Source organism: Bos javanicus, chromosome 13 (assembly GCF_032452875.1).
Source record: "Bos javanicus breed banteng chromosome 13, ARS-OSU_banteng_1.0, whole genome shotgun sequence".
NCBI classification, from domain to species: Eukaryota; Metazoa; Chordata; class Mammalia; order Artiodactyla; family Bovidae; genus Bos; species Bos javanicus.
The window spans coordinates 4188919-4202476 of NC_083880.1; positions in this window are offsets into that span (position 1 = coordinate 4188919).

A 13558-nucleotide genomic window follows, 5' to 3' on the forward strand; every position below is an offset into this window, starting at 1 on the left:
GCATCTTTTGCAGTAAAACACAAAGCACCTGCGATATTCTTTCTGAGCTAAAATCACTGATAATCTGGCTCAAGACAAAGATTACCTATTTCAGTATGAAATAAAGGAAGCTGAAGAGTACTTTAATGAAGTTGATGAAGTGTGTTGAACAAGATGATGTGAAGATTTCTACACTGAATTGCTTCATAGCATGAGTGCAACCGATGCTTCCCAAAGTTTAAAGCAATGTTTTTTGTTTGTTTTCAATGTGGCTAATAACACACCTGTAGGTCATAACCAGGATTTAAAGTTAGCTAGAATAAAAGTATCAGAGTGCGTCACTCTTGGTAATAAGGATAAGTATTTATAATAGGAGTGTGTGTGTGTGATTTGCAACATACAACCCACTTCTTCAGTGGATCATGGGTGGCTGAAAAAGAATTTGAAAAACACTCCCTTTGTTATTTCTCAAAATGGTTTATTTGGGATACAGACAGAGCTGAATAACTTTAGATCCCATGGTGAGATTTCGCTTCAACCTCTTTCATTTCTCCTGATGAGGTAGTCTCTATTTGCTGCTAGCACGTCTCTGTCGTCTCTCTAACTCTGGTGGGTCTACCTTTGAAAGGAAGAAAACCAGGCCTCAGAGTCTGGGGTAGGAAGGAGTTCTGTATATGGTATAAGTGATGTTGATTTTCCGTACGTTCTGTTGGAGCATCTCATGTTATGTGGAACCGTGGTTTCCATTTCCATTTCCATGTCATTCCACAAGGATCATTTCTTTCAATGACTCGATTTAATCAAAACTGTTGTGAGTACACTGTGACAAACAGTGGGACTGGCTAGGGAGTCTGGAAACCAGCACGGCTGGTGCTTTTGGCTTTGCCACCCTCTTCAGAATTCAGAGCTGTCTGGAAGACTCCCCCGTGGCCAACATGATTGGTACCCTCTTCAAGACTGAAGCCAGTTAGACTGATTGCCGTGGGTGAGCCCATACTTGCCAGGTGTTGCAGATAATAGCTGCCTTCCCTCCACAAAGTAAGGCAAACACAAGGAGGTGTGTCCCAGGAAGTCCTGTGTGCTGGCTTCCCACTGCCAGCATCCTATCACTGTACTAACCTTTTTGTCCTGGATCTTAAAACTATGCATTTTTTCTTTGCTTGACACACTACTGTATTTCTTTTCCCCTGCTTATACCTAAGCCTTGCTTCAGCGGGGAAAAAAACAATAGGATGGGAAACTCAAATGGGGTGATGATACAGAGCCACTGGGGAATGATAACCAAGCTCACGTGCCCAGGTTTAGTGGCCATGCTGAGATCTGGCTGTGCTGCTGGCTGGTTCTCGATGGAAAATCTCCCTTTGTATACAGGGAAACCTGAGAAAACTAAGCGTGGTCTGAGGTCTGAAGTCCAAATGGCCCTGCTCTCCTTTCTCTGATGCAAGAGCCTAAAAATAAAGCAGAGGCAACAAGTGTTAACACAGGCATCATTTCTCTTCCGTGGAACAGATATCACCCCTTTTAGTGTAAGTAGGACAGAGGGTAAATTGAGAGTTGTCTTTGTCTTGAATCAACACCAGCCCTGATTTTCTTTCTTTCAATTAGGTTGGCACAGGTGTTATTGTGATTGGCTACCCCCAGAGCTGAGAGACAGGAGAGTTGCTAAAATCCTACCTGCATCTTCAGTCAGCAAGCCATCTCAGCATGGAACCTACAGCAGGGACTCCACACCTTCCCCCGCCAGACACAAGCTGTTCCCTCTGCTGGAACAGGAACCGGGTTGACCCCTTGAGTGTGAAGAGTCAACGTCGACACCAAAGCATTGTGAATTTTCCTTTCTCTTCCTTCCTGGGTCCCTCCCTGAGCAGCATCATTTGGGAGGCGATGCTTTGATCCCGGAAGACAGCGTTGTGAACGGAGTTTGCAGATTTTGACGGAAAAGCCTGTGTTTCCGCACACATAGCTTTGGCCCTGCTTGCTTGTTTGAGAGCAGAGCGGACAGAATGAGCTGCCTGGGCGACCTATGCCTTTGGCAAGTTCGGAGGGCCTGAGAGGAAGAGGAGAGGGGACCAAAGGGCTCCACGTCTCAGGCTAAAAACAGCCAGCCTGGGGCTCCTCTTCTTCCTGTTCCAGTCATCTCTTCTCACAGGGAGAGCTTTTGAAAGGGCCCCCCCCGCCCCCCGCCCCATCCCTCTGCTCCTTCCCTCCCTTCTTCCAGTGCGTCTGTGACGCCAGTTCATTTGAATGGCAAGCTTTTTCTGAGCTGGGATAAGCGAGATACAGGAAGTCACTATTGAAAGGCTTCTTTATGCTTGTTGTCATCATCACCTTAGTATGAGGGCCATCCAGAGTGACGGAAGCAGAAGCCTGGGCCAGCCAGGGTGCTCAGGGACCCAGAGGTGATAGCAACCCAACCGATCATTCACAGAGGTCAACGGCCACACTGAGGTGATGAACTTTGCTTCCTTGGGTCACATGAGCGGAACTTCAGATCACACTCTGAAACTTTGGGGTTTTTTAGAAGCTTTGTTGTTCTGCTAATGACATTCTGGGTGAGGAGGGCAAACTGAAACACCAAAGTACACCCTCCACCAAAAAATAAATTCTTGATGCTTTGTGTACCTGCAAGGCCAGGATTACATATGTGGTGACCCAATGAACATCCTTAGACTGGATAGCAAGCAATATCTTACCTATTTTTTTTTTTTTAATTTATGTATTTTAATTGGAGGCTAATTACTTTTGCACTCTGGTATAGCTGAGCTCAAATCTAGGGATTTATACCAAGGATTATCTACATTCAATTTTTTGTTTTCCAAAATGCATAGGTGGAGACTCCTTTCTAACCCACCCATCTGCTAAAATAATTAGATTGGTTGAGGCTCCATAGTACAACGTCTATGTTACATGTACTTGTATTAATGTGGTCCCCAGGCCAGCAGCATTGGTATCAATATCATCTAAGAACTTGATAGGAATGAAGTTTCTAAGGCTCCAAACTAGAACTTTGGAATTAGAAGTTCAGGAGGTGGGATCTGTATTTTAACAACTCCTCTAGGAGATTTTGAAGTGGCCTCAAGATTGAGAATCTCTGATTTAGAGAACTCAAAAAGCCAGCATTATTTCCCTATTTTAGATTTGGTAGTAAAACTGCCAAGAAATCAAGATATACCTTCTATGTGGTGGCACAAATAATTTTTCTGAAGCTCACAATGTTCATTTTTCAGTCTCTCAGTCATGTCCAACTCTTTGCGACAACATTCATAGAATATTTCTGAAACAGAAATTGTGCATGAATGCTAAATTGCTTCAGTCATGTCCGACTCTGTGCAACCCTATGGACTGTAGCCCACAAGGCTCCTCTGTCCATAGGATTCTCCAGGCAAGAATATTGGAGTGGGTTGCCACACTCTCCTCAGATGGAATCAAATATAATTATGACCAACTTCATCAAATTGTACCCATTCTTAAAGAATTACCTTGAAATATGTACATTGAGTGTATGTTGAATTCCTTTTTCCTTTTGCTAATGCTCATTTTGAAACTGAAAAAAAATATTTTCTTACTAGGGAAAAGAACTGGTCTTGGAAGATCAGAAAGTGACAATAGAGAATTCAGAAAAGTTCTTTAAAAATCATTCTAAGAAAAAAAAGAAAAAATGATACTTTTCTGGCAACAGCTTTGCAAGATGCAAAACTTTTGATAGATGTCAAATATGGATGCCATCATTTCGTGTTTTTATGTTTGTTAATAAATGATAGCTAAGTTACTAGAGCACACCAGAGTGAGTAAACTTCTCTTTCTTCTTTTCAAGATTTCTCCAAGGAATAATATGACCATTTCCCCTAGTTTGGCACCATTCTCCAGTTCCCCAGGATTTCATGGATGGCTCTTAGAAAGCAATAGGATTATTTGAATGAAAAAAGAAGGGTAAGATTCTAAATGCAGAGGTAAATCTAAGTGAAACACATCTACTGAAACAGGAGAACTAGCATGTCAAGAATCTTTATGATGTAAGTCTTAGGGCTATTAATATGTGCATAATGAGACCTGCCAGTTACTGTTCCAGTGGCAGCAACAGCAGTCCTGAAAACTTAATGATGTGTGATTCACTAACTTTGAATTTCAAATAAAGCAGGCAGGAGTGGAAGAAATCTGGAAGACACCAAGTTGAAGAAAGCAAGACACCAGACACCAGCATAAAATGGATTCTAGCTTGTACAGCAAATTTGGCCTTCAAATAGGGCATCTTTCTGAAATCAGTCCTGTATTTATTTGTAATTCTGACACTTGCTAAGCTTTCCAGGGAAGAACATATGTGAATGAATGGGTTGGATGGTTTTGTAAATTCAGTTCTTCCCTCTCAGTCCTCCCACTTCAAATAATTTGATTTCAGTAGAAATATATGATTTCATACAGTTTTTTAATCATTGTGAGAGAAACAAAATTTATTTTAGAACTCCTTTGATGCATAACTAAGGGTGATTTATATCCATTCTTCTCTGTGTTAAGAAAACAAATGCACAAAATATTCGAGTTAACAGATTTTTTTTCTTACTAGAATTACACTGTGGCTAAGACGGCTTTTGGAACCTGTTTATTTTCCATATTGCTTCATTTGCCAACTAGATTTTTCTTAAGAGCAAAGGTTGCTACGCATGGGTTTCCTGTGTTGTGAATTCAGTAGGGGTTTAATAAATGTGCTGTCTCCTGATCTGCCAATTTTTATCTAGAACTTGACCTTTTTTATCTCCCCTATTATTAAAGCAGATTTGCTCATGTAATCTGGAATTTGCACTTTCAACCCTGAAAGAAAACTTAGCTCTCATATCATGCAACCCTATGATTTTATAGATGAGAAAACTAGAGCATAGAGAAGTTAATTGAAAGTTACACGGGGACTCATGAGGAAAATTCCCATAGAACCTGGGAGTCCCGTGCCCCTCCACATCTCCATCTTGGTCTGTTCCCATTAGAACCACAGCTATAAACAGTAAGCAACAGTCCAGTACCCAAAAAAGCAATGTGTCAGTTTTAATTTCTGGTCCAATTACTTAAGCGTCTTTCCTGCTCCTATGAGTGCATAAACCACAGAAGGATGTTATTAAGACCTGAGCACCTGAGAACATGCATTTGCTCATCTTTTTTTTTTTTTTTCTTTTTAACTTTGTAGATTATGTATTTGAGCAGCTGGCCTTAAGAAATTCCTTAGCTGAAAAAACATTTTCATGTTATTTAAGAAATAACTTTTCTTTTGGTTTGGCATTATTTCTTTTTCCTTTTTTATAATGAAAATTTACTATGTTTATTTTCACTTCCCTGGTGGCTCAGACAGTAAAGCATCTGCCTGCAATACGGAAGACCCGGGTTTGATCTCTGGGTTGGGAAGATCCCCTGGAAAAGGAAATGGCAACCAACTCCAGTACACTTGCCTGGAAAATCCCATAGATAGAGGAGCCTGGTAGTTTTATTTTCAAGCATACTTTTATATTTTATAATGAGAGAGAATATTCTTTTGATCCAATAACCCAACCCAGATTCAACAGTTATTGAGAGTTTGTGATACTTGTTTAATCTTTTCCTTTTCCTCTCTTTTTTTCCCCCTGAATTACTTAAAGCAAATTCCAGATGTCATTTTATCCCACCCATATATTTCTCAGTAAACACCTCTGAAGAGTTATGGAGATTTTAGTACATAAACCTGATGCTAATGGCACACCTAAAAATTATATTTACAAGGTCATCCAATATCCAGTCAGTATTAACATTTCTCTGGTTGCCTCAAAAATATTTTCAGAGTTGCCTTTTGCCATTATTCATACGTGTGACATACATTATTCATCCTGAATCCTAGGTTCAGGATTCTAGCAAACACAACCAGAAAGAAAGAAGACGAAGTAAACTTCCTTAGCGAGAAGGGTTTTCCCAAATTCTCACAGCTCTAATCTGGAGACCATTCAGTGTGACAGGCTTCTCTCTGGGTTCCCACAGCTGGTTAGTGTTTTGAATTCCAGCCTCATGAACTCATGTCAGGCTCCACGGGCTAATGCTCAGGGCCAGCCTCATGCTCATATCTCTGATGACAGAGTAATGGAGCGGCTGCGGGCATGGTCTGCCCCTTTCTAAAGGCACTGTCCTCTGCATCTGTCTGCTGTCTCTGCAGAGACTGAGGGACTCCAGTGCCTCTCAGAGGCATTTAAGCCCTCATGGGGACAAAGGTAACAACATTTAGGCATCTTTTGTTGAAAGACCAAAAGGTAACCCACTACACTGTGAACAAGCTTTAGGATCTCCAGGGTCACATAAGGCTTGTTGGATGCACACCTTTTCACATTCAAGTTTTTGCCTCTAAATTAAGCTCTGGAAAAGATATGTGAAGATAAACTGAGGATAGAGTGAGGAAAAAAGCATGAGGACACATCACAGTTAGATATAGAGTAAGTTTAGGCACTGAATTTTTACTCTGACTTCCCTATAAGCATATAACAGAGACAATTTCTTAGAGAAAAGGCAGTCTTCTGCTTATGGTAAAGAAAGTGTTTCTTCCATAAAATCTATATCTAATCTAAAACAGAACAGTTTCTTCTTTAGATGCCCAAGGGGTGCTATTTAGGGGCTCACTTGACCCTCCCCAATATCTAAAAGACTACACAGTCCTTATAAAATGAGATCTGAAATTTGAATTGCTTTTTATTTTTCTTTATGTAAATGTTTTGCCTCCTTTGTATTTTTATTGATTTATAACTTAATGTGAATAGAGTGTTTATTCCCACTTTATGGAATTATAATTGATAAATGAGAATAGGTTTTGAGGACATGTGGAGGAGATGTCATGCCTGCTAGACTCTTTAGACATGGAAGGGGTGTGTATGGAATTGTGGGCAGAGCAAACCCTGTGCCTGTTCTAACAGGGCTTTACCCTCCAAGTGGGGAGTAAGTCATCAACTGAGAAAGAAACTCATAGACAAGGTCACCTCCAATCTTGTAAAGTGGCTACATGGATAGTGCTGGACAGTGTCTGTTGGCAGATACTTAAAGGAGTGTCTCTGGTGAGAACTACTTCACAAAAAAGTGTGACATTTGAACAGGACATGACGGAGTGAAGGAGCCAGGCATCAGAAATTTCCAGGGAAAATCTTCAAAGAGGGACTAAACCTGGCCTCACAGGGGGAGATAGAGGGACCCTGCTGGTGGTTCAGTGGTTAAGACTTCACTTTCCAACAGGGGGTGTGGCTAGGTAGGTCAGGTAGCCAAGATCCCACCTGCCTTGCAGCGGAAGCAATATGCAACAAATTCAAGGAAATCTTTAAAAATGGTCCACATTAAAAACAAAACAAAACAGAACAGGTAGGAATAAGGTGGCATTCATGACTCCTAGAATGTGTGGCTTGGGGCAGATTATAAGGGCTGTTGCGACCCTGGCAGACAGCTTGAGTCTGGGGCCGGCATGGTATCTATACAGCTGGTGTGTGCGGATCCTTTGATGGCAGCATCGCTCAGACTTTAGTGGAATTGAAGACCCTGAGGCATTTGTTCCAAACTCAGATTGTTGGCCGCATCCCAACCAAGGGTTTCTGATGGAACCTGATGTTCTGCATTTCTATCAAGTTCCCAGGGGATGCCTAGGCTGGTTCAGGGTCACACCTGGAAAAACACTGCTTCAAAGAGCAGTTCAGGTGGGCATCATCTTTGTCCATCCTCTGCAGTTACCCCAGAGAAGAGATTTCCAAGTGCAAGGGAGTAGATGGCAGGTTGTGACACAATTACCACTCTCTTTTCCAGAATGCTTTGCTTCTTCTCTCCTTTCAAATGAACATGAACCTCTGTTTAATATCCACCCCTTTTCTCCCCAAAGGGGAAGACCATAGAATCACCTTATTAAGTTGCTCACCACAGGTTCCCAGACGCCCAAGTCCTTGTGGGGCAATGGGCTGTGGCAGCCCGGTTTGCAGGCAGGGGCTGCTTTCAACAGACCCTGTATGCCCATCCTTTTCTCATTGTGGGGCTCCCTGAAAATGCACTCCTTCTTCCCAGACATTTATCTAAGAGTAACAGCGCATAGAGGCCAGTAGCATTGCTGATCTCCAACCAGGAAGCATTCAGACCATCAGGAAACACGGGCGAGCAAATGTTTACTGACCGTGTAATTAATATGATGCTCTACCCTGTCTCTCGGCCCTTAGCACCGTATTTCCTGTTCAGGGCAGTGGAAAGCTAAAATATTAGTCGCTGTTTGACCAAAGGAGCAAGTGTCTTCCAAACGAACACATGATCTATTAGCAGTCCTGCCGAGTCTTCCCATGGGAACAGGCATTTTACTTTGTTTTACAGCTAATTTCTTTCTTACAGCAGGTTCCCAGACACATCAAATGCCTTACATGTGAGTCTGAAGTCAAGATTTATAGTCCAGGCCCATGTAATTCAATGTCAAGCAACTCTGATAACATAAGGGCTGGAAGTCAACCATTTTCTCATGAGTTCTCATAAAAAAGTCATTTTAGCCAAATTAAGTTTGAATAGCGGGTGTGTCTCTGTGATTTGATGGATGCTCGCTCTACCCAGGAGCCCCTGGGAAGAAGCTAGCTACTTTCGTTTGCTACTGTAGCAACAGAATCTGTAAACAGACAAAGTGATATCTGGTTGATGTTGGAATTTGGATTTTGTTCCTTTTTTTCTCTGTCGATTTCAAAGGAGAAAAAGAAACAATGCTTTCTCCTCTGATGGTAGGTTGTATCTGCCTTCTCTGTCTTTGATTTCTTTTCCCCTGTATGTCTCTCTGTGGCCCACACAACATGAGTCTATTTCTCTAGAGGAAAACCACCGCTTGTGCCAAGAGTAAGTTGGAAAGGAGGGTGTTTTCTTTGGTTCTTGTCTGTAGGCTCATGAGTTCACAGACTCTTGGAGAAGGACCTCGGGGATCACTTTAAATAGTCCCTAATTTACAATTGAAGGGGAAGGGAAGTTGAGTGGCTTTCGTAAAAGTTACCGCTAGCTAGGCATAAGGTCTAGTGATTCCTTTCTTCACCCCCCATGTAATACCTGGCTTCCCGTAGCCTAGCTCTTTACAGGTTATGATGTAATCACCTGCTGGATGTAAGGAAGCTGCTCACATGGAGCCATGAACAGAGAGGGTGTCCTACCCAGAACAATTCAAAACTCTTGGGAAGGGACCTGTACGGTGCTGTTTCTGAGCATCCATGCAGGAAAGCTGCTTGGAGTTTCTGAAGGGAAGTGGAAAACAGGAGAAGTGATGAGAGTTGCTTCAGAACTCCATGGGGTCCTTCATCGGCAGCACAGTGTAGTGAGTTTGTTCGCTTCTCCTATTTGGAGAATACCAAATACCCAGATTAGGAAACAAGCAAAGCAAAATGAATAAACTACAAAGCCATTCTAAGGGATGACTTTAGTTCCTACAGATCTGGAGTTTTTAAATCTCTGGCATAAAACAAAGTAAATCAATATGCAACAAGCATGCACATCACCATGTGGAGCAATTTGGACCCTTAGAGGTCTTTCAAGTCACAGAAGAGCAAAGATGGGCAGAGTCAGTCTCTTGGGAAACGGGCAGCACAATGGCCAATAATCTCATTGTGACAAACCAAATGGGTGACACTGACACTAATGATGATAAAGACAGAGGGCCCTTGTGAGCTTGGGGTAGAGTTGGGGAGACCAGCTGGTCTCTCAAACGGTCACATGGACCCAGCCTCAGGTAGTAGCTGTAAATATTAGTGACAAAGACAGAGGAATCAATTCTCAGAGCAGTTGTGGACATCTCTTCCACAGCGTCTCTCTGAGCATAAAGCAAAACTTCTCCACATGTGGTTCAAGGACCAGCAATATCAGTATCATCTGAGGGATTTGTTAGGAATACAGTTCCCAGGCTAACTTCAAACCTGTTAAATCCAAATCACTTGTGGCGGGGTCCAGAAATCTGTTCGAACAAGCTCTCCAGTTGACTCTTGCTTAACTAAAATTTGAAAAGCATTGGTGAGAACTTGTATTTTGAGCATATAAATGTGAATTGGTGAAGTTGATGGTGTGTTTGTTGGGGCCATATAGGAGGATTTGTTGCTTGAATGTTAAAATGTGATTTTTCTTTCTTAGTTGCTTGGTTATGGATTGAGATGAGGAGGATTCTAGAAGGAATTTTACTTTCCCTTTTTTGTTCAACTTGGAATTAATTGTGGGAATTACCAATTAACTCTTGGTAGTTGAATTGATCCCAGAAATCAGGTGGGTGTTTCTTAGTATAAAAGGGAACTGAAATTTGGGGTTTTGTACTATCTGTAGTCTCAGAATGTCAATGGAGAGAAGAAATTTAAATATCATCCCCTTTGGAATTTCCGGGCTCTACCTGTAGATTTAATACGCCTTCCTTCAGAGAAAAGGGTACCTGATTTAGAATCAGATCCTGGTTTCAAAACTAACCTCTGTGACTTAAAAACTGTGTTTCCCAATCCTCTTTCAGCCTCTTTTTCTTCATCTGTAAAAGTAGAAGAATAATGGCTACCTCATAGAGTTCTTTTTTTGGTTTGTTTAATTAATATTTACTGGTGTAGAGTTACGTAACAATGTTCTGTTACTTTCCACTGTATAGCAAAGTAAATCAGCTATGCATACATACCCTCTTTCTTGGATTTCCTTCCTATTTAGGTCATCACAGAGCCTTGAGTGGAGTCCCCTGAGCTATACAGTAGGTTCTCATTGGTTATCTATTTTCTACATAGTACCGATAGTGTACACGTGCCAATTCCAGTCTCCCAATTCATCCTACCCCCACTTTCCCACTCTGGTGTCCATGTGTTTGTTTTCTATGCCTGTGTCTCTATTTCTGTTTTGCAAATAAGATGATCTATATCATTTTTCTAGATTCCCCATATATTAATTAATATGCAATATTTATTTTTCTCTTTCTGACTTACTTCACTCTGTATGACAGTCTCTAGGTCCATCCATGTGTCTACAAATCCAATTTAATTCCTTTTTATGGCTGAGTAATATTCCATTGTATCTATATGTGCAATGTATTGTTTATCCATTCCTCTACCAATGGACCTTTAGTTTGCTTCCATGTCCTGGCTATTGCAAATGTGTGCTGCAATGAACACTGGGGTGTATGGATCTTTTTGAATTGTTTTTCTCTGGGTATATGCCCAGAAGTGGGATTGCTGGGTCATCAGATCAGATTAGATCAGATCAGTCGCTCAGTTGTGTCCAACTCTTTGTGACCCCATGAATTGCAGCATGCCAGGCCTCCCTGTCCATCACCAACTCCCAGAGTTCACTCAGACTCATGTCCATCGAGTCAGTGATGCCATCCAGCCATCTCATCCTCTGTCATCCCCTTCTCCTCTTGCCCCCAATCCCTCCCAGCATCAGAGTCTTTTCCAATGAGTCAACTCTTCGCATGAGGTGGCCAAAGTACTGGAGTTTCAGCTTTAGCATCATTCCTTCCAAAGAAATCCCAGGGCTGATCTCCTTCAGAATGGACTGGTTGGATCTCCTTGCAGTCCAAGGGACTCTCAAGAGTCTTCTCCAACACCACAGTTCAAAAGCATCAATTCTTCGGCGCTCAGCCTTCTTCAGAGTCCAACTCTCACATCCATACATGACCACAGGAAAAACCATAGCCTTGACTAGACGAACCTTTGTTGGCAAAGTAATGTCTCTGCTTTTGAATATGCTATCTAGGTTGGTCATAACTTTCCTTCCAAGGAGTAAGCGTCTTTTAATTTCATGGTTGCAGTCACCATCTACAGTATTTTGGAACCCAGAAAAATAAAGTCTGACACTGTTTCCACTGTTTCCCCATCTATTTCCCATGAAGTGATGGGACCACATGCCATGATCTTCATTTTCTGAATGTTGAGCTTTAAGCCAACTTTTTCACTCTCCACTTTCACTTTCATCAAGAGGCTTTTTAGTTCCTCTTCACTTTCTGCCATAGCCCATGGCAAATTCTCACATTATGAGGCATATAATTATGGTGGTGATGGATATAATAATGATACTGATTCCCGTTACCAAACATGATTGGAGTCAGAGGGTAGATGTTTTTCCTTGATAATTTCTTTCAGAGGTTTTCATATAGATCTTATGAAAGTATAACGTATTTGGCAAAGGATACAGATCATAAGTGGTCACCTCCATGACTTTTACAAAGTGATTACAAACCAGCACTTAAATCAAGAAATGGAGCATGGTCAGGCCTTGAAGTTCCCATGCTCCCAAACAGTCACCATCTGCCCAAGGATAGCCACTATTCTGATTAGCACTGAAGACTAGTTTTTCCTGTGTATGAAACTTTATATAAACGAATCATTGAGTATATGCTTTTCTGTGTCTGGCTTCTTGTGTTCAAAATTTTTTTCTTGTGAGATTGATCCATATCATAGCATGTTATTGTAGATTGTTCATTCTCATTGCTAAAGAGGATCTTACTGTTTAAATATATCCTAATTTTAGATTCTATTCCTGTAGCTATTTGGTAGATATAATTGTCACTTTTGGCTATTATGGCTAGTGCTCTATGAATACTTGTAAATATGCCTTTGGTGAACAAATGTATGTATATCCATTGGGTATATACCTGGAAACAGAAAGGCTGGGTCATAACATATACACATGCTTGGTTTTAATCATACTACCAGATGGTTTTTTAATATGTTTGCACAGATTTATACTTTCACTGTCAGACAGTGAGGGTTCTACTTATTCTTATTTCTCACCAACACTATAGTCTCTTCCTTCTCATAGTGTTTACAGAATCTCACTGGGGTTTTAATTTTCATTTCCTTGGTGAACAGTGAAATGAAGCATCTTTTGACATGGCCACTTAGATATCCTCTTTTGAGAAATGTACATTCCAATCTTTTTCCCATTGAAAAAATTATGTTGTCTTTCTCTTACTGATTTGGATGCATTGTTTACATGTTCTGGATCTCAGTCCTTTGCCAGATACATTGACTTCAAATTCCTTCTCTTACTCTATAACTTGCCTGTTTTCATCCCTGGTAAAATTTTGTGTGATTTAATTCTTTGAAATTAAAAATGCAGGCCTCCTAGTTACATTTGAATATGCAATAAACAACAAATTGTCTCATATAATGCCTCCAATACTGTTACCAAAGGCAAGGTCCAGCTGCTTGCTACTCAGAAGTCAATAAAGAGGCCAGGTTGGTGGAAAGAAAAGTTCGCTTTATTTCAGATGCTAGCAACTGGAGGGGCAGTGTGAGGAGGGTGGACATTTGTCCAAAGGCCAACTCCCCCTCTGCTGATGCTCAGTGGTCAAGAGCTTTAATAGACAGAGGGAGGGTGCTACATGCAGAAGCAGTACAGTCAGCTTTGACAGCCATCTTAAAATTGGTCATCAGTGGCCTGACAAGCATCATCTTGACTGTTTGAGGTACAGTTAATTTTCACTTCCAGGGTTGTTTTTTTTCCATTTCTTTGAGGCCAATTCTTGGAATTATGGCAGCTTATATTGTGGGTACAGTCTGGTCATCGTGTAGTTAATTTCTTCCTTTTTGTGGGGGTTTCAGTATCTACAAGACAGCTCACAGGATATGGCTCAGAA